Genomic DNA, 25,564 nt, shown 5'->3' on the forward strand with positions numbered 1-25,564 from the left:
TACAACTATTCTTTTCTTTTTATTTTTTCTTATTTATTGGCTATCATAGCTCCGAGCTGTTCTTTCCCACCAGGAACATCAAATAGTCTTAAAAGCTGAGGCACTGGTTTGTAGTTGCCCAGTGTTGCTTTTAAGGTCCAAGGGGTTATGAGCTATGTCGCTGCTCCTAAAATACAGGCCTCTAGTTATTTTCATAAGTGTAATTTATTAAATGAAATAGTAAAGGGAGTAAAACACAAGGCAATGCATTTTACACAGGAAATTCTCGGATTCAACACTAAAAGTTTATGTGTTGCATTCTCTAGTTTAAAAAAAAATTGGCAGGAAGGCTAGGAGATCTCAGAGAACCACTGCAGCAGACAGTATTAGTCAAGCTGCACCAATGGCTTGAACCGGGATAAGGCAGCTTCCTCTGTTGAGAAATTAAATTCTCTGATTTTTATAAATTATAATGGGTATCAAGGAATTTAAAACAACCACACACTAATGAATTTCTAGCCTCATTCAACACTAACAAGTTCCGAAACCACTAAAATCTATCCCTTCAAAAAGAAAATCCAAGCAATTTTCACGCACACATCTTAGAACCATAGAGTTAGAGGAACCCTTTGGATCATCAAATCCAGCCCTTCAGGGATGCAAGTGCGGCAACTGAACAACCAACATGTGGGTTGCAACTCCAAGGGGGGACAAGAAGAAGACATCTACAATAAATCAAGCCTTTTCAATTGTGGCACCATCCTTATAGAATGGATTTTCAGGAGAGCTGCGCCAGGCCACCTTCTTCTCAGCTTTTAAGAGGATACCCAAGACAAGGCTCTTCACAGAAGCTTTTAGGAGCATCCTCCCTTGAACCATAACACATTTAAGCTGCCTGTCTTGTCATCCTCTGGTTAAGATTTGGATCTTTAATCTTAGATAGATTAGATTAGATTTTGATTATCTCTTATTTTATTATTGATTTAATTAGATTAGATTACTGTTGGCATTTCCTTTGAGGAGTGCCTGGCATTAATTGGGGAGTATACAAGTATATAAAATAAACAAATAAACAGATACAGTGGTGCCTCGCTTGAAGAGGATAATCCGTTCCAGTGAAATTGCTGTAGAGCGAAATCCTCTTCAAGCGAAATAAAAAAAGCCCATTGAAACACACTGAAAACTGCTCAGTGTGTTCCAATGGGCTAAATACCTCAGCGTCCAGTGAAGATCCTCCATAGGGCGGCAATTTTCCGATGCCTGTGCAGCGAAAAATACGTCCTAAAGCACAGCGGGGAGCCATTTTACACAGCAGGCAGCCATTTTGAAACCTGACGATCAGCTGTTTTGATCGTCGTAATACGAAGAATCCCGAAGCAGGGAACCGATTGTCAGGAAGTGAATTTTGCCCATTAAGACATCATTTTGCAATCGCAAAAACTTCATTGTCAAGCGGTTTCGTTGTTTAACGAGGCAATCGTTAAGCAAGGCACCACTGTAAATACATTTCTGACTTGAGAGCAAATAACATAACAATAATGAAAAAAGGCATAAACCTTTCCGCACCAAGCAGTCTGCTGGTGGTGTTAATGAGGGGCCAAAGATTCTGCCTGTTTCATAGCCAGACCATCTCTTTATTAAGCTCTAGAACAGTGATGGCAAACCTTTGAGCCCTAGTGCCCAAACTGCAACACAAAACCAACCATGACCATCCCGAAGAGTACCACTCCTCCAGCCGCAAAACATCCAGTACCTGCCCAGGACACTCCCCACTCTGCCACCACCTGCAATCCTTAAAGGTACAGGTGGCAGGAGCTTGGTGTTTCCATGCCTGGTGTCCAGGTGTGTATGTTTGTAGTGTGGCGGCCGTTGCCTTCTTGGCTCTCCCTCCCTTCCCGGGAACAGGTAAGTATTTTTCAATGGAGACTTATGGCTTGACTGCCCACAGAGACGGCTCCGTGTGCCAGCTGTGGCACGCATGCCATAGGTTCGCCATCACTGCTCTAGAAGGTCATAACCCTCACAAACCCAAAGGTTGGGGAAGAAAGGATGGTCTGTACCCACAGACTGGTGGATTCAGTTGGTTTTCCTGAAGCCTCAGAGCAGTGTTTCCTAACCTTGGGCCCTCAGATGTACTTCATACTGCAACTCCCAGAAATCCTGGCCAGAACAGCTAGTGGTGAAGGCTTCTGGGAGTTTTAGTCCAGGAACATCTGGAGACCCTCAGAGGATTCTGGAATCATGGGTGCTGAGGTGACAGATGTCCTTGTGCAGTCTTTAAATGAGAGTTTGGAAAAGGCTACAGATTAAATTGCCTCCCAAAGGTGCCTATGATGTAGAAAAAAAACTCAGCTCCTTCATTTTTATGACGAATTCGGTGAACTGAACAGGTAAGTATCTGTAGTAAATGTTAAGACCAACACAGCCCATTTTGAACCCCCCCCCCAAAAAAGTACATAAACAATTTATATGTGTTAATTCACAAATAGTTATGACTAATAGAAGAACATATTATACAGGCTGAATAGCAGGGGTCTCTGGTAGTTCAACAGAGTCACTCTTGAAGTCGTAGAAGAACTGACAACTATAAGATTAAATACTGCATAGCTTATAGAGGACCATCAGAAACACACGAATGTGTTTCCTAAAAACAATTATTATTCAATCTTGTTCATCCGGACAGACTAACTCAGAGGAAGATCTGATAATAGGGACTCCATCAGTGCTATCCTGTTACTGTTCTATGGAAAAATTCAATTTTCCCCTCCTTAAGGACTGCTGAAACAATTCTGGGGTGCACAAATGCTACCACTTGTATCTTATCCTTTATGCCTGTCTGGTGAATGGCTACTCCAGAAAAGTAACAGATTTCCTGTATATATCTAGTTTTGAAATCAGAGGCCTTTAAACAGGGTACCTAGGGGTAAGGGTGCTACATTTAATATGCCAGCTGTTAAGGTGCTACATTCAATATGCCAGCAAGTTTGGAAAATTCAACAGTGGCCAGAGGATTGGAAAAGATCAGTCTACACCCCAACCGCAAAGAAGGGCAGTGCCAAAGAATGCTCCAACTACCGTATAATTGCACTCATTTCACATGCTAGCAAGGCTATGCTCAAAATCCTCCAAGGTAGGCTTCAGCAGTATGTGGACCGAGAACTCCCAGAAGTACAAACTGGATTCCCAAGGGGTAGAGGAACTAAAGCCCAAATTGCTAACATGTGCTGGATTATAGAAAAGCCAGAGAGTTCCAGAAAAACATCTACTTCTGCTACATTGACTATGCAAAAACCTTTGACATTGTGGACCACAGCAAACTATGGCAAGTCCTTAAAGAAATTGGAGTGCCTCACCACCTTATCTATCTCCTGAGAAACCTATACGTGGGACAGGAAGCAACAGTTAGAACTGGATATGGAACAACTGATTGGTTCAAAATTGGGAAAGGGGTACAACAAGGCTGTATATTGTCCCCCAGCTTATTTAACTTATATGCAGAATACATCATGCGGAAGGCTGGACTGGAGGAATCCCAAGCTAGAATTAAGATTCCCTGAAGATATATCAACAACCTCTGATATGCACATGATACCACTCTGATGGCAGAAAGTGAGGAGGAATTAAGGAACCTTGTAATGAGGGTAAAGAGGAGAGCACAAAAAATGGTCTGAAGCTGAACATAAAAAAAAACAAAGATCATGGCCACTGGTCCCATCACCTCCTGGCAAACAGAAGGGGGAGATATGGAGGCAGTGACAGATTTTACTTTCTTGGGCTCCATGATCACTGCAGATGGAGACAGCAGCCCCGAAATTAAAAGACGCCTGCTTCTTGGGAGAAAAGCGATGACAAACCTTGACAGCATCTTAAAAAGTAGAGACATCACCTTGCAAACAAATGTCCGTATAGTCAAATCTATGGTTTTTCCTGTAGTGATGTATGGAAGTGAGAGCTGGGCCATAAAGAAAGCTGACTGCTGAAAAATTGATGCTTTTGAATTGTGGTGCTAGAGGAGGCTCTTGAGAGTCACCTGGACTGCAAGGAGAACAAAGTTATCAATTCTAAAGGAAATCAACCCTGAGTGCTCACTGGAAGGACAGATCCTGAAGCTGAGGCTCCAATACTTTGGCCATCTCATGAGAAGAGAAGACTCCCTGGAAAAGACGCTGATTTTAGGAAAGTGTGAAGGCAAGAGGAGAAGGGGACGACAAAGGATGAGATGGTTGGACAGTGCCATCGAAGCAACTAACATGAATTTGACACAACTCCGGGAGTCAGTGGAGGATAGGAGAGTCTGGCGTGCTCTGGTCCATGGGGTCATGAAGAGTCGAACACGACTGAATGAAGATGAGGGGTAAGGGTACTTAGAATATTGATCTTTTAAATCCAAATCACTTCATTCACAGTAAGCCTCTTGCACAATTTGTTAAGTGGTTTTATTTTTTTAATTTTAGGTAGGCACTAATGTCAAACTAGAACAGTAGGGTATACATTTCTTTTTGAAAACATAAAATAAAAGTTGTTAGCTAAGTTATGTACAAAAACTACCCCAAATTAGACCTGTACTGTATTCATTTGCATCATTTAAATAATCTGCTAATGCTTATTTCTTTTGGTGACACAAATTCAGTGTATCTTTCACAATTCACTTATTTCATCAGCTGAACAATAGAGTCATATTTTTCTTCTTTCATTTTTTTTAAAAAATTCCTGGCAAGAATTAATTGCCAAACATATTCTAAGCACGAAATGTAAACAGACTGTTTTCCTGAATACTACTACCTACTGTAACTAAAAACTGGAAATTTACTGGAACTGAAGATTTATTATGAGTCAGAGGTTTAACAGCCAATCCAAACAAAAGATCTGCTCTACACTATTGCAATTGCTATAATTCATTTCCACTTGTGTCTGGAGTACAATCAATTTGCATAGAATGGCTATTCTCTTAAAAAAATAAGAAGTCTAGAAACAGGTATAAATTCAAGTAGGTATACCAATTCTTCAAAATGCAATGTTTACATTGCTTAAGTAGCCATAATTATTTCCAACTACAATATCCACATAAGATGTACGCTGTTCAAAGTTCAGCAATTTGCACAAACCTCATAAATTCTTCTTCATTTGAGGGCATCACTGTTCTTCTCCCTGTCTTTCCTCATTATTAATATTTATAGACATGTTTTAATGGACAGTAATCAATACTGCTTTCTCATTCTGCAATTGTTTGAATCTAAAAATACTAAAAGATCCTAAAAATAATGATTTTACATTATAAATTAGAAGTTCTCCTTGCTATCTTATTCCTCATTGTTTTAGAAAAATAAATTTATTACCAACTTCTGTTATTCACTTTTCACTTCTAATATTACCATCTTAATATTTTAAAGAGTATGCAAAAAATGATCAACTGAAGTTATTTAGCGTTGTACAACTAGATGCAAAAAAAAACGGTCAAAATTATTTTCAACAGTACCAATTGTTTTGGGGAGTGAAGAAAAGAAAGCTGGATGCAGCATGCTGGAACAGAATGTTTCCTGTAATTAGCCTCAGTTAACAATCTGGCTGCTGTGTTTTGTACCCGTTAAAGTCTCCTTCCAGAGGTAGCCCTGCATAGAGAACATAACAGTAGCCTAGCTGGCACGTGACTAAGGCATGTGTCACTGTGGGCAGATCAAACATCTCCAGGAACAGGTGCAGCTAGTGCACTAGTTTTAATTATGCAAATGCACTCCTGGCCACCACTTAAACATGGGCATCCAGACTCAGAAGTGAATCTGGGAGCACCCTCAAGCTGTACACCTGGGTTTTTAGAGTGTAACTCCACACAGCATGGACTCTAACCCTGTTCCTTGATCTGCCTTTCGACTGATCAGGATCACCTCTGTCTTCTTAGGATTAAGCTTCCGTTTATTCAGCCTCATCCAGTCCATTACTGACATCAGACACTGATATAGAGCTGAAACAGCTTCCTTGCTTTAGATGGCAAGGAAAGGCAGAGTTGGGTATCATCTATATATTGGGGACACCAAACCCTGTAACTCTGGACAACCTCTTCCCAGCAGTTTCATTTAGATGTTAAATAACATAGGTTTAAAAAAAAAAAAGAACCATGAGGGATCCCACAGGGCAGTGGCCAGGTTCCAATCAGGAGTCCCCCAGTACTACTTTCTGAATTCTCTCCTCCAGGAAGGACCTGAGTCTCCAAGTCCCATCCCAGAGAGACAACATTTGTGACTTAAAAAAAAAAGGTGGTGGTGGTGGTGGAGGACACTACTACTGATAAATGGATCCAGAATATGTTAGGATAGACACCAGTAAAATGGAATATATATGGAAAGTCATGTCTAGGCTGGAAGTAGCTCTAGAACAAAAATGCTATGAAGAACAGTTTAAAAATGGGTATGTGTATTCTGCAGAAATGAAGATGAAGGAGAAAAATGATAGCTAACTTTAATATCTCAAGGTTGTCACTCAGATTTGTCTTCTCTTGCTTCAGAAAGCAAGAGTCATGCCTCTTGGTGGAAACTGTAGGTAAGCATTTAGGAAGTTCTCCTAAAGTTTAACCAAAACAGTAAAACTATTTGACAGCAGATATTTTGTTGGCGATATCTAAGCAGTAACTGGATGTCTATCTCTCAGGAATGCCATAGCTGCATATTACACTGCAAAACTTCCACTGATCAGAAATGTGGACCATATGGCTTCCAAAGCAATTTAGTATTCTATGATTCTGTTAACGTCAGGAGGTTTTCTTCTGATTTTCTCATTTCAGTTTTTCTACATCAATTATTCTGCATATTTTCTTGAATCTTCAGGAATCTGTTCCTTGGAATGGGTAGTTTTAAAAATCTTTCTTCCTTAGCCTTTAGGCCAAAGACTTTTAAACAACTGGGGAAACTGATTACAGGACAACTGTAAGCACATTCAGATGCTTCTTCAGACCTTCACACTGAACATTCAAAGGACTATTTACTTACTATCTTACACATGAGCCCAGGATATGTGAGATGTGGCTTACGTGCATCCCTATTACGCATTCTACCCTCCACATGTCCTGTTGTAAAATCTGAGAAAGACTATAATACAGTAAGGAAATTGGACAGAGACAAGTTCACATTCTATACCATTCTATACAAAGGAAATCAAAGCAAAGTGTAGCCACACACATATGCTGGATTTTAAAAAAGCCAATTTTAATATCACAACAAGGATGAGTAAGGTCTCATAGCAGGAGATCCTAATAAGAAAAAGAGTTCAAGAAGGAGTTTCTTTAAAAAGATATTCTAAAAACACTACAAACAATTCCAACAAGGAAAAAAGTGGGAAGCAGCAAAAAATAAAAAATAACAAATAAAGGCCAGCATGGCTTCACAAAAAGCTCAGGGAGGACCTGAAAACAAAGCAAAACAAATGTATAGGAAGTGAAAAGAAGGCCAAGTCCCCAAGGAAGAGTACAGATAAGTAGCAAGGAGAACAAAAGCTGAAAATGAGCTAAAATTAGCTAGATACATTAAAAACCATAAAAAAATTATTCAGGTATGCGTGAAGCAATAGACAAAGAAAAAAGAAAAAAGAAAAGAAATAGTAGCACAGCTACTCAATGGAAATAGAAAAATGATAACAGAGGACAAAGAAAAGGCAGGGGTGCTCAATTCCTGTTTTAGTTCAGTATTTTCCCACTGGACAGACTATGAACCTTCAGACAAATGTGAAGTGCAAGTGGAGGGGACAGGATTACAGCTGGAGACTGATAAAAAAATAGGCAAGGAATACCATACCACCTTGAACGAGTTCAAATCTTAAAGGCCAGAAGAACTACATCCAAGAGTACTGAAGAAACTGGACGAAGAATTCTCAGAACCGCTGTCCATTATTTTCTTGAAATAATGGGAAATGAGTGAGGTGCCAAATGATTAGAGGAGGGCTAATGTTGTCCCTATCTTCAAAAAAGGCAAAAAAAGGGGAACTTAGGACTACAGGCCAGTCAGCCTGACATCAATCCCACAGAAAATTCTGGAACAAATTATAGAACAGTCACTATGCAAGCACCTTGAAAACAATGCAGTAATAAATAGAAACCAACACAGATTTGTTCTGCCAGACTAATCTGATCTCATTTTTTTGATCAGGTAACCTCCCTGACAGACAGAGGAAATGCTGTAGACATAGTATATCTTGACTTCAGCAAAGCTTTTGACAAAGCGCCCCATGAGCTACTGCTAACTAGGTGTGGGCTGGATAGATCAAGTGTCAGGTGGACACATAATTTGATAGAGAATCTTAGAGGGTGATTAATGGCTCCTTCTCCAACTAGGAGGAGGTAACAAGTGGGGTACTCCAAGGCTCAGTCCTGGGTCTGGTGCTCTTCAGTTTTTTTATAAATGACTTGGATGAGGGAGTACAGGGAATGCTTGTCAAATCTGCAGACGACACAAAATTGGGTGCACTAGCTAATACCCTGGGAGAGAGAAACAAAATTTAAAATGATCTGGATAGGTTGGAACACTGGGCTGAAAACAACAGAATGAAATTCAACAGGGATAAATGCAAAGTACTGCACATCGGAAACAGAAACCAAATGCAGTTACAAGATGGGAGATACCTGGCTCAGTGATACTGCAAGAGAGAAGCATCTTGGAATTGTCGTAGATCACAAGCTGAATATGAGTCAACAGTGAGATGTGGCTACAAAAAAGTCAAATGCTATTTTAGGCTGCATTAACAGAGGTATAGTTTCCAAATCCAGCAAGGTGCTGATTCCCCTCTATTCAGTACTGGTTAGGCCTCACCTTGAGTATGGTGCCCAGTACTGACAAATTGGAACAAGTTCAGAGGAGGGCAACAAGAATGATCAAGGCCTGAAACCAAGCCCTCTGAGGAAAGATTGAAAGAACTGGGCATGTTTAACCTTGAGAAAAGAAGACAAAGGTGTGATATGACACCACTTTTCAAATATTTGAAAGGATGTCAAACAGAGGAGGGGTACGATCTCTTTTCAATCATTCCAGAGTGCAAGACAACAATGAGCTCAAGTTACAGGAATCCAGATTTTGATTGAATGTCAGGAAAAACTACCTAACTGTTAGAACAATAAGAGAGATGGTAAGTGCTCCAATACTGGAGGCACTCAAGAGAAACTTAGACAACCACCTGGCAGATATCCTTTGATTTGTATTCCTGCATTGAGAAGGGAGTTGGACTTGATGGCCTTATAGGCTCCTTCCAACTTCACTATTCTATGATTCTATTCTGCTCTGTGGAATGGGACAGGCACATAAAGAAGAAAAAGAAACAAATTGTCTTACAGGGTCCTTTCAGGGCCCTGTATGTTTTTTGGTTGGACTTCTCTTTCTGTCTTAAATAACTATAAGACACAGGGCTGAAGTTCCAGCATCTCACCTCAAAGTCAGGCTATAGTTCAGACTGAGCAGGTTGTCACCTTATTTCTCCCATACCAGAACATAATGGTTAGAGATTGGGGCTGAGGTACTCCATTGTTAGCTCCAACTAACTCTAGGACTCTTTAGGATACCCTTAGCTACCCTCCCCTGTTGTAGGCATCCTTCAGTCTCTCGTGACTATGGTAACTGGCTCTTAACAGAGGTTTTGGAACAGCATCTAGTGTGGCTGAGAAGGCCAATTTGAGAGTGACAATCCCTTCCACACTGAAGACAAATACAATCTGTCCCATGTCCATCTCCCTGATTTTGCTTTTTTCGGGATTGCCTCTTTGCCTTGGCCTGCTGGACAAGTGTCTCTTCAAATTGGGAGAGGGCATGCTGCATCACCTGCCTCCAGGCTGAATGCTCAGATGTCAAGGTTTCCATTCCTAAGGCCTTCAGATCCTGCTTGCAGATATCCTTGTATCACAGCTGTGGTCTCCCTCTGGGGCGATTTCCCTGCACTAATTCTCCATACAGAGATCTTTTGGAATCCGACCGTCAGCCATTCTCATGACATGCCCGAGCCAACGTAGACATTGCTGTTTCAGTAATGTATACATGCTAACAATTCCGGATCGTTCCAGGACTACACTATTTGAAATGTCTTGCCAGGTGATGCCAAAAATGCGTCGGAGACAACGCACATGGAACATGTTCAACTTCATCTCCTGCCATGCACAAAGGCTCCAAGACTCACTGCAGTACAGGAATGTACTCAGGTCACAGGCTCTATACACCTGGATCTTGGTATATGCCGTCAGCTTTTTGTTAAGCCATACTAGTGAATCTAGAGAATATGGTAGCTGCTTTACCAATGCGTTTAACCAGCTTGACATCTAGAGAGTCAGAGATCATTGAGCCAAGGTACACGAAATCATGAACAATCTCCAATTCTTGTGTAGAGATGGTAACAGAGGCATATTAAGAGACATATGTGTTTGCCATATTTGAAATCTGATACATTTTATAGTGAATGAAGCAGTAGCATGTATTTTTGATCTTGATCATTCTGTCCAGGGATCTGGTACTAACTCTGCATTAGAGTAGTTATAGCCAGGAAGGAAGATCTACGTTAGCTGACTGTACTACAATGTCCATTTACATCTATTTTCTGGAGAACAGCAGCAGCTTTGTGCTAGGGATCAAGAGAATGATAAAGAATTCTGTCACATCATCAATATGGCATGAAACTATTCTAACTCATTTTGAAGGATTCCATTTTTCATGTCAACATTTTTATGTCCTTCACAACACTTTGTAGACAATTTAACTATCACAGGATATAAATTCCCAGTATCAAAAATGACTATCTGCTCCATATCATTTTAGTCTGGACTGTTAGCTTCCAGAATTAGGAAGTCTCCATACAGTACAAATTAGGCACAATCCACTGGAAAGGTCTTTTATGCAAGGCCTACAGAAATGAAGTTCCACAAGAATCTTGTACAGCAGGAGACCTTCCTGCCCGTTATTGCTGTTCCACATTAATACACTGCATGCTTTACTTGAGTCTTGAGGACAAGAGTTATCATTCTAAAGATATACAATTTTTGTTAGAAGAACCATGAAAACAAGCATTTTCTGACTAAATAGAATTAAAAAGTATTGTTCGAAATGAATGTAGCTCCATCAAATTATGGTAAACTAGTATTTTAAAAGTATCTGAAAGATTGACACATTAAATTATAACTAATTGTGGATTGTCAGAGAATATAATTTCAAAACCAACTGGAGTGTAGTTGAAATATATTTCCATGCCTATAAGCAGCACTACTGTGTGAATACTTGGGTAAGACCCTTCCAATTCTCACTCATGAACCATATGTAATGTCTCAGCAATGTGAATACATTATGACTGATGCAATCTAATTTGAGCCCTGGCACCTCTCCTGTCCCTTTCATCTTCAGAAGTTTGTCCTTTATTCTAATTCTCTAATTGTCTTTGAATCATCATGTATACAAGTTTGTTTTGTTCGAGTAGGGGCCTTATTTTGTATCAAAAACAAATCTAGGAAGCCAAAAAACAGACATTCATGTGGGCAGATACTTTGCAATCAATATTTGTGCTTGTGCATTATGACAGTACTGCAGTAATAAAGATTACCAATACAATTAGATACTCACTTATAGCCAGTAGGTAAAACACAGAATGTATTATCTACATGACAAGCTAATGTACGTACATACTAGCTACATGACAAGTCATTTTATATGCTCTATCTACACCAAAAAGATTCAAATAAGCCCTGGAGCATTACTATTTTCTCAGTAGTGACAGGGCACTTCAGCTATTCAAGACAAAGGAAAACAACACTTGCCTGAGGAGCCTGTAATCTAAATGTGAAAAGATGCAAACTGGCACTTCACTAAGGAATCTAAAGAATCCTTTAACATAGGGTTTGATCTTGTGAAGCAGAAGTAACAAATACTATTAGTTAGTAATAACATTTAAACCTAAGAATGACACAAGCAGTATCCTTTTCATGCATACTCTCCTGGTTTCAAACACCTTTCAATGGCACTCATGATGATCTTTACTATATCAAGATTCAGTTTTGGCAAAAATATTTTTTTCTATTTTTTAAAGTGTGCATCCTACACCAAAATGCGTTTCATTTCAATTTAAACTACTTAATCTGACACTTCAAAAATTATCCCATGGGCTCTCCATCTTGCTTTGCATTCATCACTAGGCAGAGAACAACAGTTACATAGTTGCACAGAATCAAAGGAAAAAGGCTATATAAGGTCATCGAGTCCAACCCCCTGCTCAGTGCAGAAAGACAAATCAAAGTAGATCTGACAGATGGCTGCCCAATTTTCTCTTGAATGCCTATAGCGTTGGCGCCCTCACCATCTCCCAAGGTAATTGGTTCCACTGTCATACTTCTGTTACAGTTAGGAATTTTCTTTCCTGATATTCAGCCTAAATCTGGTTTCCTGTAACTTGAGCCCACTGTTGCATGTCCTACACTTTAGGATCATGGAGAACAGGTCCTTCTTTTCTGTATGACTATCTTCCAAGAATTTGAAAATTACTATCATATTTCTGATGTTGGGAAAATGTGAAGGCAAGAAGAGAAGGGGATGACAGAGGACAAAATGATTGGTGAGTGTCACCGAAGCAACCAACATGAATTTGACCAAACTCCAGGAGGCAGTGCTCTGGTCCAAGGGGTCATGAAGAGTCGGACATGACTTAGTGACTAAACAACAGAATCGTATTTCCTCCCCTTCACGGATTGCTGCTTGAGTAATTCAGAGAAGCTATGGGCTATGCCATGCAGGGACACCCAAGACGGACAGTCCATAGTGGAGAGTTCTGACAAAACGCGATCCACCTGGAGCAAGAATTGGCAAGCCACTCTAGTATCTTTGCCAAGAAAGCTCCATGGACAGAAACAAAAGGTTAAAAGAAATAACGCTGGAAGATGAACCACTCAGGTCGTAAGGCGTACAACATGCTACTGAGGAAGAGTTGAGAACAAGTACAAGTAGCTCCAGAGCTAATGAAATGGTTGGGCCAAAGCCAAAAGGATGCTCAGTTGTGGACGAGCCTGGAAGTGAAAAGAAAGTCCGATGCTGCAAAGCAAAATACAGCATAAGGAACCTGGAATGTAAGATCTATGAACGCCGATAAGCTGGATGTGGTCAAACAGGAGATGGCAAGAAGAAACATTGACATCCTGAGTGTCACTGAACTAAAATGGATGGGAATGGGCAAATTCAATTCAGATGATTATCATATCTACTATTGTGGGCAAGAATCCTGCAGAAGGAATGGAGTAGACCTGATAGTCAACAAAAGAGTGGGAAAAGCTGTAATGGGATACAATCTCAAAAAAGATAAAATGATTTCAATACGAATCCAAGGCAGACCTTTCAACGTCACTGTGACGATTGCCTTATGTCACTCCTGTCTATATAGCGGAACCTCATTTGCATGAGCCTATGAGAGGACTGGAGGGGCGGGATCAGTGAGTCAGTTAGACAGAGAGAGTTAGAGTTGGAGTTAGGAAGGGAGAAGATTAAAGAGAGAATGAGAGAGTGGAGAGAAATTGAATAGTCAAGATAAGATAGATAGTCAGAGAACTAAAGAGATCTGATCTTATTAAGTTGATTAAAGTGAATAAATCAATAAAACAAATGATGAATTGAACGTGTAACCAAATATAAGTTTTATTGATTGATTCTATACAGTGATTTAAAAGTGTAATTAAAATTCAATCTAAATAAACAAATTATGTTGGCAGCAAGTGTCTGATTCAAGTATTGTGCAAGTGTGGATACGAGATATCCACTGGTGGCAACGAATGAAAGAGAAAATGTCACCAGAGTGAACCTTGGTTTGGGGAAAACAAACAGGGAACACTGGGTGGAACATCGCAATCACAGTAATCCAAGTTTATGAACTAACCACCGATGCTGAAGAGGCTGAAATTGACCAATTCTATGAAGACTTACAACACCTTCTAGAACTGAGACCAAAGAAAGATGTTCTTGTCATTATAGAGAATTGGAATGCTAAAGTAGGGAGTCAAGATATAAAAGGAACAACAGGAAAGTTTGGCCTTGGAGTTCAAAACAAAGCAGGGCAAAGACTAATAGAGTTTCATCAAGAGAACAAGCTGGTCATCACAAACACTCTTTTCCAACAACACAAGAGGCAACTCTACACATCTTATCTGGACATCACCAGATGGGGAATACCCAAATCAGATTGATTATCTTCTATGCAGCCAAAGATGGAGAAGCTCTATACCAGGCTTATCATGCGGCCCATGTCGGCTCGTAATGCAGCCCAGGGCAATTTTTTATTTTTAAAGAAATTCCAAAGTTTCAAGTTACACTGCCGGCACTTGCAGCTGGAATGCGGCTGGGGCACATCAGAGGGGGGGGGGGAGAGGGAAGGAAGGAAGGAGCAGGAGGGGAGCTGCGTGGCTGCATTGCGCCATCCCCATCAATAGGTGGACCCCCTCCCGGCTCCATAAAGCCACCAGAGTCAAAGCTGGCAGCCTCTGCTGTCTGAGATCGCATCTCCCGGTAAGCGCACTTGGAGCGGGGCTGCGGAGGATGGCTAGGGCTGCCCCCCCCATGCACGCACGCACCTCACTTATTCCTTTTGCGGGAGGGGGGAGGGAAAGGTTTGACCTCTTTGCAAAATGGGGCAGGGTCCAGGGTTTAGTGGCTGTGGGCCTGGAGCCACAGAAGCCCCATAGAAGGTGTTTGCAAAACTATTTGCTTCCTTCTCGCTGGCTTGGACGGCGATGGGCGCTGTTTTAAAAATGTGCAAGCCAGTTTGCCTCCCTCCTTTCCAACCCCCGCACATGAACTGCCCCCCCATCCCAAGTTGTGCAGGTGGGACTGATTGGGGTTGTGCCATTGTGGAGGAGGAGGAAGGGGCAGCAAAGCACGCATGGGCTACACAGCGCGATGCCGGGGAGGCAGTGAGGTTAGCAGAGTGATCGACACGTTCCGCCATAGCTGGGTTCTGGATCAGACCTATGAATGCAGCTGGACTCTGTTTGGGATCTATGCCCAGTTTTGTTTCCCAGATTGCTTAATTGCACTGTCATTCCACCCCACCCCACCCCCGATAATCTAAGGCCGGTTTTTGATTTGGAAAACGTCTTCCACCCCACTCCTGTATTTTAGGGGAACGCAATGGCGTACAATTTTTGTTAGAAGAACCATGAAAACAAGCATTTTCTGACTAAATAGAATTAAAAAGTATTGTTCGAAATGAATGTAGCTCCATCAAATTATGGTAAACTAGTATTTTAAAAGTATCTGAAAGATTGACACATTAAATTATAACTAATTGTGGATTGTCAGAGAATATAATTTCAAAACCAACTGGAGTGTAGTTGAAATATATTTCCATGCCTATAAGCAGCACTACTGTGTGAATACTTGGGTAAGACCCTTCCAATTCTCACTCATGAACCATATGTAATGTCTCAGCAATGTGAATACATTATGACTGATGCAATCTAATTTGAGCCCTGGCACCTCTCCTGTCCCTTTCATCTTCAGAAGTTTGTCCTTTATTCTAATTCTCTAATTGTCTTTGAATCATCATGTATACAAGTTTGTTTTGTTCGAGTAGGGGCCTTATTTTGTATCAAAAACAAATCTAGGAAGCCAAAAAACAGACATTCATGTGGGCAGATACTTTGCAATCAATATTTGTGCTTGTGCATTATGACAGTACTGCAGTAATAAAGATTACCAATACAATTAGATACTCACTTATAGCCAGTAGGTAAAACACAGAATGTATTATCTACATGACAAGCTAATGTACGTACATACTAGCTACATGACAAGTCATTTTATATGCTCTATCTACACCAAAAAGATTCAAATAAGCCCTGGAGCATTACTATTTTCTCAGTAGTGACAGGGCACTTCAGCTATTCAAGACAAAGGAAAACAACACTTGCCTGAGGAGCCTGTAATCTAAATGTGAAAAGATGCAAACTGGCACTTCACTAAGGAATCTAAAGAATCCTTTAACATAGGGTTTGATCTTGTGAAGCAGAAGTAACAAATACTATTAGTTAGTAATAACATTTAAACCTAAGAATGACACAAGCAGTATCCTTTTCATGCATACTCTCCTGGTTTCAAACACCTTTCAATGGCACTCATGATGATCTTTACTATATCAAGATTCAGTTTTGGCAAAAATATTTTTTTCTATTTTTTAAAGTGTGCATCCTACACCAAAATGCGTTTCATTTCAATTTAAACTACTTAATCTGACACTTCAAAAATTATCCCATGGGCTCTCCATCTTGCTTTGCATTCATCACTAGGCAGAGAACAACAGTTACATAGTTGCACAGAATCAAAGGAAAAAGGCTATATAAGGTCATCGAGTCCAACCCCCTGCTCAGTGCAGAAAGACAAATCAAAGTAGATCTGACAGATGGCTGCCCAATTTTCTCTTGAATGCCTATAGCGTTGGCGCCCTCACCATCTCCCAAGGTAATTGGTTCCACTGTCATACTTCTGTTACAGTTAGGAATTTTCTTTCCTGATATTCAGCCTAAATCTGGTTTCCTGTAACTTGAGCCCACTGTTGCATGTCCTACACTTTAGGATCATGGAGAACAGGTCCTTCTTTTCTGTATGACTATCTTCCAAGAATTTGAAAATTACTATCATATTTCTGATGTTGGGAAAATGTGAAGGCAAGAAGAGAAGGGGATGACAGAGGACAAAATGATTGGTGAGTGTCACCGAAGCAACCAACATGAATTTGACCAAACTCCAGGAGGCAGTGCTCTGGTCCAAGGGGTCATGAAGAGTCGGACATGACTTAGTGACTAAACAACAGAATCGTATTTCCTCCCCTTCACGGATTGCTGCTTGAGTAATTCAGAGAAGCTATGGGCTATGCCATGCAGGGACACCCAAGACGGACAGTCCATAGTGGAGAGTTCTGACAAAACGCGATCCACCTGGAGCAAGAATTGGCAAGCCACTCTAGTATCTTTGCCAAGAAAGCTCCATGGACAGAAACAAAAGGTTAAAAGAAATAACGCTGGAAGATGAACCACTCAGGTCGTAAGGCGTACAACATGCTACTGAGGAAGAGTTGAGAACAAGTACAAGTAGCTCCAGAGCTAATGAAATGGTTGGGCCAAAGCCAAAAGGATGCTCAGTTGTGGACGAGCCTGGAAGTGAAAAGAAAGTCCGATGCTGCAAAGCAAAATACAGCATAAGGAACCTGGAATGTAAGATCTATGAACGCCGATAAGCTGGATGTGGTCAAACAGGAGATGGCAAGAAGAAACATTGACATCCTGAGTGTCACTGAACTAAAATGGATGGGAATGGGCAAATTCAATTCAGATGATTATCATATCTACTATTGTGGGCAAGAATCCTGCAGAAGGAATGGAGTAGACCTGATAGTCAACAAAAGAGTGGGAAAAGCTGTAATGGGATACAATCTCAAAAAAGATAAAATGATTTCAATACGAATCCAAGGCAGACCTTTCAACGTCACTGTGACGATTGCCTTATGTCACTCCTGTCTATATAGCGGAACCTCATTTGCATGAGCCTATGAGAGGACTGGAGGGGCGGGATCAGTGAGTCAGTTAGACAGAGAGAGTTAGAGTTGGAGTTAGGAAGGGAGAAGATTAAAGAGAGAATGAGAGAGTGGAGAGAAATTGAATAGTCAAGATAAGATAGATAGTCAGAGAACTAAAGAGATCTGATCTTATTAAGTTGATTAAAGTGAATAAATCAATAAAACAAATGATGAATTGAACGTGTAACCAAATATAAGTTTTATTGATTGATTCTATACAGTGATTTAAAAGTGTAATTAAAATTCAATCTAAATAAACAAATTATGTTGGCAGCAAGTGTCTGATTCAAGTATTGTGCAAGTGTGGATACGAGATATCCACTGGTGGCAACGAATGAAAGAGAAAATGTCACCAGAGTGAACCTTGGTTTGGGGAAAACAAACAGGGAACACTGGGTGGAACATCGCAATCACAGTAATCCAAGTTTATGAACTAACCACCGATGCTGAAGAGGCTGAAATTGACCAATTCTATGAAGACTTACAACACCTTCTAGAACTGAGACCAAAGAAAGATGTTCTTGTCATTATAGAGAATTGGAATGCTAAAGTAGGGAGTCAAGATATAAAAGGAACAACAGGAAAGTTTGGCCTTGGAGTTCAAAACAAAGCAGGGCAAAGACTAATAGAGTTTCATCAAGAGAACAAGCTGGTCATCACAAACACTCTTTTCCAACAACACAAGAGGCAACTCTACACATCTTATCTGGACATCACCAGATGGGGAATACCCAAATCAGATTGATTATCTTCTATGCAGCCAAAGATGGAGAAGCTCTATACCAGGCTTATCATGCGGCCCATGTCGGCTCGTAATGCAGCCCAGGGCAATTTTTTATTTTTAAAGAAATTCCAAAGTTTCAAGTTACACTGCCGGCACTTGCAGCTGGAATGCGGCTGGGGCACATCAGAGGGGGGGGGAGAGGGAAGGAAGGAAGGAGCAGGAGGGGAGCTGCGTGGCTGCATTGCGCCATCCCCATCAATAGGTGGACCCCCTCCCGGCTCCATAAAGCCACCAGAGTCAAAGCTGGCAGCCTCTGCTGTCTGAGATCGCATCTCCCGGTAAGCGCACTTGGAGCGGGGCTGCGGAGGATGGCTAGGGCTGCCCCCCCCATGCACGCACGCACCTCACTTATTCCTTTTGCGGGAGGGGGGAGGGAAAGGTTTGACCTCTTTGCAAAATGGGGCAGGGTCCAGGGTTTAGTGGCTGTGGGCCTGGAGCCACAGAAGCCCCATAGAAGGTGTTTGCAAAACTATTTGCTTCCTTCTCGCTGGCTTGGACGGCGATGGGCGCTGTTTTAAAAATGTGCAAGCCAGTTTGCCTCCCTCCTTTCCAACCCCCGCACATGAACTGCCCCCCCATCCCAAGTTGTGCAGGTGGGACTGATTGGGGTTGTGCCATTGTGGAGGAGGAGGAAGGGGCAGCAAAGCACGCATGGGCTACACAGCGCGATGCCGGGGAGGCAGTGAGGTTAGCAGAGTGATCGACACGTTCCGCCATAGCTGGGTTCTGGATCAGACCTATGAATGCAGCTGGACTCTGTTTGGGATCTATGCCCAGTTTTGTTTCCCAGATTGCTTAATTGCACTGTCATTCCACCCCACCCCACCCCCGATAATCTAAGGCCGGTTTTTGATTTGGAAAACGTCTTCCACCCCACTCCTGTATTTTAGGGGAACGCAATGGCAACATCTGCTATGTGCGGCAGGAAATTATTTTTCTCATGGAGGGGGCCTGACACTGCGAGAAAGCAAATGAAAGAAAGGGTTTCTTTTATTCTGGGTTGGTTGCTGTGTTTTGGCACAACTCAGTGTGTTCTAACCTCTCAGAGATTTGTGTGAGTTAATAAGGGATCTTAAATAAGCCAGGACGGGTCATCCAGATTTTAAAAATAACCCCTGGCCAAGGGACCCGGCTGTGGGCGGCAGTTTTATTTTACACTCATGTCATCTTCTGGTTGCTGCACAATAATCACATTGATTATTAAACAAAGCTTTCTAAAAGTCCTTTTTTTACGTTCCTGCATGGCTTCTGAAATGTCAAAAAATTAAAACAAACACACACAAAAAGAAAAATTATAGATGAAGGAAGAGTATTCCAAGAAAAGTGGACAGATGAATACTTTTTTGTTGAGTCCAATAGTAAGGCAATTTGCTTAATTTGCAAAGAAATAGCAGCAGTTTTGAAAGACTACAATTTGAAAAGGCATTACATGACAAGACATGCTGAGAAATTTGCTGTGTATGAAGGAATGTGTTGTAAAGACAAAATCGCTGAACTGAAAAAAATCTATCATTTCAACAAAATTATTTTTAAAAAGTATTGATTTAATCAGATTCTATTGTCAAAGCCAGTTATGTGGTTGCAAACCTGATAGCCAAAAAATCTAAACCATATTGCGATGGTGAGTTTATTAAGGAATGCATGGAAACCGTGGCTGATATAATTTGCCTGGATAAAAAAGGGGACTTGGAAAATCCATCGAAAAAGTTGTGAAGAGTAGAGCTGCTCATTTTAAATTTTATGATATGGCGATAGACGAAAGTACAGATGCTACAGATACAGCTCAATTGGCAATTTTTATTAGAGGCACTGATGACAAATATAATATCACTGAAGAAATGGCTGCTTTAGTTCCACTGAAAGACACAACTAAAGCAAGAGATTTATATGAAGCTGTGAAAAATACATTACAGCGATTTTCTTTGTCATTTGCTAACATATCTGGCATAGCTACTGATGGTGCCCCTGCAATGATAGGTAAAAGAGATGGGCTTGCAAATTTGATAGAAGATGATGCAATTGCCTCCCAAAATTTCAGTATGATTAACTATCACTGCATAGTACACCAAGAAAATTTATGTGCAAAAGCTTTAAAGATGGCTAACGTCATGCAGATTGTCATCAAGGCTGTAAATTTCATAAGGTCCAAGGGATTGAATCATCGCCAATTCCAGGAATTCCTTAAATTTATGGATGCTGAGTATGGGGACATCATTTACTTTTCTGAAGTAAGATGGTTAAGTCGGGGGGGGGGAAATGCTGGCAAGATTTTATGATCTGAGAAATGAAATCAAGTCATTTATGGAATCTAAAACAAAATGTGTGCCAGAACATGACGATGAAAACTGGCTCACAGATTTGGCATTTTAGTCGACTTGACCACTCATTTAAATGAGTTAAACATGCGTCTTCAAGGTGAAAACCAATTGATAAGCACAATATATGTTTCAAACTATAACAGTGTTTGAAATGAAACTGAAACCATGGCATTCTCAAATGAAGGCAAAATATTTGATGCATTTTAGCACATTAGCACCTCTGTGAACACAGAAAAATATACAGCCTTACTTTTCAATTTGGTACAGGAATTTCAAAACTGGTTTCAAGATTTCAGAAAAATCAGCCATCTTTTCTGATATTTGCAACTCCATTTTCAGTGGACATTAATATATTGCCTGCCAATTTGCAAATGGAATGCATAGAGCTCCAATCTGACATCCAGCTGAAAGAAAAATTTGACCATGTCCCTTTAATGGACTTCTATAAGATATATGTTCCCAGAGAAAAATATATTTCACTTCACAATCATGCCTTATTCATGTCATCGCTATTTGGAAGCATCTACATTTCTGAGCAGCTATTTTCAAGGATGAAGCACGCAAAGAATAAAACTAGAACCAAAATATCTGATGAGCACCTTGAGCACTCACTGAGAATTGCAACAAGTTCCATCAAAGCAAATATGGATGCATTGGTGGCTGAGAAACAATGTCAAACATCTCACCAACTTCATTTTCAAGTAAGTTTAATATGTTAACTGTTTTCTATGTTGTTGTGTTTTTTTGGATGATCAGGTATTATTACTGTTATTTTATTTTATGTGCAGCCCAAACCAAATTTTCATATTCTAATGTGGCCCAGGGAAGGTGAAAGGTTGGACACCCCTGCTCTATACAGTCAGCAAAAACAAGACCTGGAGCTGATTGTGGCTCTGATCATCAGCTTCTTACAGCAAAACTCAAGCTTAAACTGAAGAAAGGAGGAAAAACTAGTTAGGTATAATCTAAACCAAATCTCTTATGAATACACCATGTAAGTGAAGAACAGATTCAAGGAACTAGATTTGGTGGACAGAGTGCCTGAAGAACTATGGATGGAGGCTCGTAACGTACAGGAGGCAGCAACAAAAACCATCCCAAAGAAAAGGAAATGCAAGAAAGCAAAGTGATTGTCCAACGAGGCCTTACAAATAGCAGAGAAGAGAAGGGAAACAAAATGCAAGGGAGATAGGGAAAGTTACAGAAAATTGAATGCAGACTTCCAAAGAATAGCAAGGAGAGACAAGAGGGCCTACTTAAATGAACAGTACAATGAAATAGAGGAAAAGAAAGCAATGATAAACTTAAGACAACATCTTAGAAAGCAGAGACATCACCTTGCTGACAAAGGTCCGCATAGTCAAAGCTATGGTTTTTCCAGTAGCGATGTATGGAAGTGAAAGCTGGACCATAAAGAAGGCTGACTGCCGAAGAATTGATGCTTTTATTTACAATATTTATTTATTTATAATATTTTTAGCTGCACCATTACCAGTGGCTTCTGGGCGGCGTACAACATTAAAACTTAAAAACATTTTAAAAGACAATACTGTATAAAATATCATATATTAAAATAATTCTTATAATTAATTAAAATTATTAAAATTAATAAGTCCTGCTGCTCATGTGGCCAGCTACGGAATACTGTTTAATTAAAATGCTGGCTAAACAAAAAGGTCTTTGCTTGGCGCCGAAAAGACAAGAGTGTTGGAGCCAGGCGGATCTCTTTAGGAAGGGCATTCCAAAGTTGGGGGGGCAGCAGCCGAGAAGGCCCTATTTCGACATGCCATCCCCCTCACCTCTTTCACGGATTGCACCTTCAGAAGGGCCTCCTGGCCTGATCTTAGAGGATGGGCATTCTCATATGGAAGAAGACGGTCCTTTAGGTCCTAAGCCGTTTAGGGATTTATATGTCAAAGTAAGCACTTTGAATTGGGCCTGAGCAGCAACTGGCAGCCAGTGCAAATTTTTCAGAACCGGCGTGATATGAGTCCGTGTGGCGGCACCACATACCAGCCGTGCAGCCCGCTTCTGTGCCAGTTGCAGTCGTCGGACCGTCTTCAAAGGCTGCCCCACGTATAGCACACTGCAGTAGTCCAGTCTGGTTGTTACTAGTGCATGAGTGACTGCTGCCAGGCTCGCTCATCCAGGTAAGGGTGAAGTTGATATATTCTCCGCAGCTGTAAAAAGTCCACCAAGTCCACCTGGGCTTCCAAGGTCAGACTGGGGTCAAGGAGCACCCCCAAGCTGCAGACCCTGTCCTTTAGGGGGAGTGTAATCCCGTCTAAGGCAGGGAAATGGCCCTTTAACATATCTGGCGGGACACCCACCAGCAGCACTTCAGACTTGTCTGGATTGAGCATCAGTTTATTGACCCTCATCCAGACCATTATTGAGTCCAGGCACGAGTTCAGAATGGTGACTGCCACACCTGGATTGGTAGAGAATGAGAGGTAGAGCTGGGTGTCATCAGCATATTGCTGACTCCTCAGCCCAAGCCTCCTAACGACCTCCCCCAGCGGTATCATGTAGATATTGAACAGCATGGGGGACAGTATAGAGCCCTGAGGAACCCCATGACGCAACCACCATGGATCAGAACTACTGTCCCCCAGCACCACTTTCTGGACTCGATCAGCCAGGAATTGAATTGTGGTGCTGGAGGAGACTCCTGAGAGTCCCCCCGGACTGCAAGTAGAACAAACCTACCCATTCTGAAGGAAATCAACCCTTCCAAGAATAAATTGTATCCCAAGTGTACATTGTATCATGTTCACATTAGGCTAAAACAGGAGGAAAGAGATATCAATAAACAGTAGGTATATTTTGAACCTAGCATACTTCCTATCCTAAGACCATAAAAACTTTGGAAAACAACTTTATCCCAATGAAAGTTTCTAAAGACAATCCAGCTGCTTTAAAAAGGAGAAGCTGCACAGCAAAACTGACAAACTTACAAATTTGCCTGAAATGTCTATAATATTGATTAGTAATAAAGAAGAGGCGAAATAACTGCCTCAACAGAATTTTAGAGATATGAGTTTCTCTTGATGTCATTGGAGTGCAGTTCATTAGTTCTCACAACCGAAGATTTGACTTCATTCAAACTTTGTAGCCACTGATAATGAATAACAAGAATTATAGTCTAACAATCTTTGAAGGGTCACAGGATTCCTGCATTTATGTACAGAACGTATGTCTCAGGGAATATATGACTGAAGTATCAATATCAGAAAAAGCAATTAAGTGACTCCCATGCATTTTCTATTAACCTTAAGGCTTTGAAGGGGCTTGGACAAGACCATTGCTTTGTGACTAGGTTAGAAAGACAAGTACAGTAGTGGTTTTAAAATCACGGCCCTTAATCTACAACAGGGGTCCCCAACCCTGGTGCTGGTCCATGGTCTTGGTAGGACCGGGGCATGGAGACAAATCTCTGGGCCGCCATGCATGCACTTCCCCACGCACACCCACCAGCACACCCACCCACCCATAAGTGCACCCCACGCATGTGCACGAACACACACACACACCCGCACACAGAATCTGCCCTCCTGGTCTACAGTTTGGAAAAGGTTGGGACCCACTGGTCTACAAGACCTGAGGAGGCTGTTAATGATAAGACCTTGAAGAAGTCATTAAATCCTGGGGTCACTACAGCAAAGAAGCAATCTGATGGCCCAAAAACCCTGCACTTTACAAAACATTCATACCATATTATTATCTTATTGTGTACAGTGCAAAAGAAAGCTCCCCCCCCAATTTGCCTAGTTACAGCTTACATATGAATGAAAAGGGTCACAGTGCTGAACATTTCAATCAGGGTAATCAAAACCACCAGAAACAACTAGCAAGGAAATTACCACAGTGCAGCCTCACAAAGGGTTTTTTTAAAAATATTCTAGCCACTTTTATGACACTGAGAAAGTCTGTGCTTTCTCACAATAAAATGAACAATTTTCACATCATAAATTATTTAGTTGCTGCCATTTTGGTTGGCATCTCCCTACCCTCTTCCCCATGGGAAGAGGTATCACAATGCTCTGGTACATGTAAAACAAAATATTCAGTGTTTTCACTTACATCTTGGCATAAATAATATAATTTTAGACTCTTACAACTGCAGAGCTGAAGGTACCCTATGGATCATTGAGTTCAGTCCCTGTCAAGGAGGCACAGTGGGGAATCAACCTCTCAACCATTGGTTCTGTAGCCAGATACCTAAATCACTGAGCTATCCAGCAGTTCAAATACAAAGTTTGAACTTCAAATACAGGACGACTGCCCATGAAAACAAAGGAACATAATTTTTTAAAAGATAAACTTTCGATTTTTAGGATTTCTCTACATGGTATTTTAGCTTCAGCTGCTTCATTATCAGCTCAAGCGTGTCATATAATGCTAAATTAACAGGTAAAAACTTCATTTAAACAGATTACCTAATAAGTCTTTTATATATCAGTAATTAAAATCCACTTTCTGCTATAACATCTATTGAGGAAAAGCTCCTAGTTAGTTATTTTCATTATCTTTAAATGTATGTTTGTATCTATGTATGCTTCCAGTTGTTCACAGAACAGTTATAGAAAACATTACACAGAATGCATTTAGTTTAAGTTTATTTGCTGCAAAGCTTTGCTCCCCAGAGATATTATTCTATCAAACAGTGTTGGAAGGGAAATATTTTCCTCCAGTAAAACTTCTTTTTATTCCTTTCCCAGCCACACAAAACAGGAAGACATAACACATTGCCATTTATGGTCAGAAAAATCAGACCAAGGCTCTTAATGTTCTTGGACAAGTGGTGCCCACATTGTAACTCCAACACTTTAAAAAAAAACCTATTTATTCTTTGAAGAAGAAAACAATGGCTACAATGCTCTAGGCTAAACAGAATCATTATCAAGACAGAGCCTGACATAAATGATTA

At 40.8% G+C, this 25,564-nt stretch overlaps 1 protein-coding gene and 1 long non-coding RNA gene across 10 annotated transcripts in view; both read right to left on the bottom strand.

The window, feature by feature from the left end:
• BABAM2 (BRISC and BRCA1 A complex member 2) overlaps positions 1–25,564 on the bottom strand; it is a 226,112-nt gene that overhangs the window by 126,038 nt on the left and 74,510 nt on the right. The gene's annotated exons all lie outside the window — the stretch shown is intronic.
• On the bottom strand, positions 12–2,068 carry LOC144585821 (uncharacterized). The gene is made up of 2 exons (XR_013540386.1): positions 1,644–2,068; positions 12–277 (listed from the first exon to the last, which is right to left on the bottom strand). It is a non-coding gene; the product is annotated as an uncharacterized LOC144585821 (long non-coding RNA).

Source organism: Pogona vitticeps, chromosome 1 (genome assembly GCF_051106095.1).
Source record: "Pogona vitticeps strain Pit_001003342236 chromosome 1, PviZW2.1, whole genome shotgun sequence".
In the NCBI taxonomy this organism is placed as follows: Eukaryota; Metazoa; Chordata; class Lepidosauria; order Squamata; family Agamidae; genus Pogona; species Pogona vitticeps.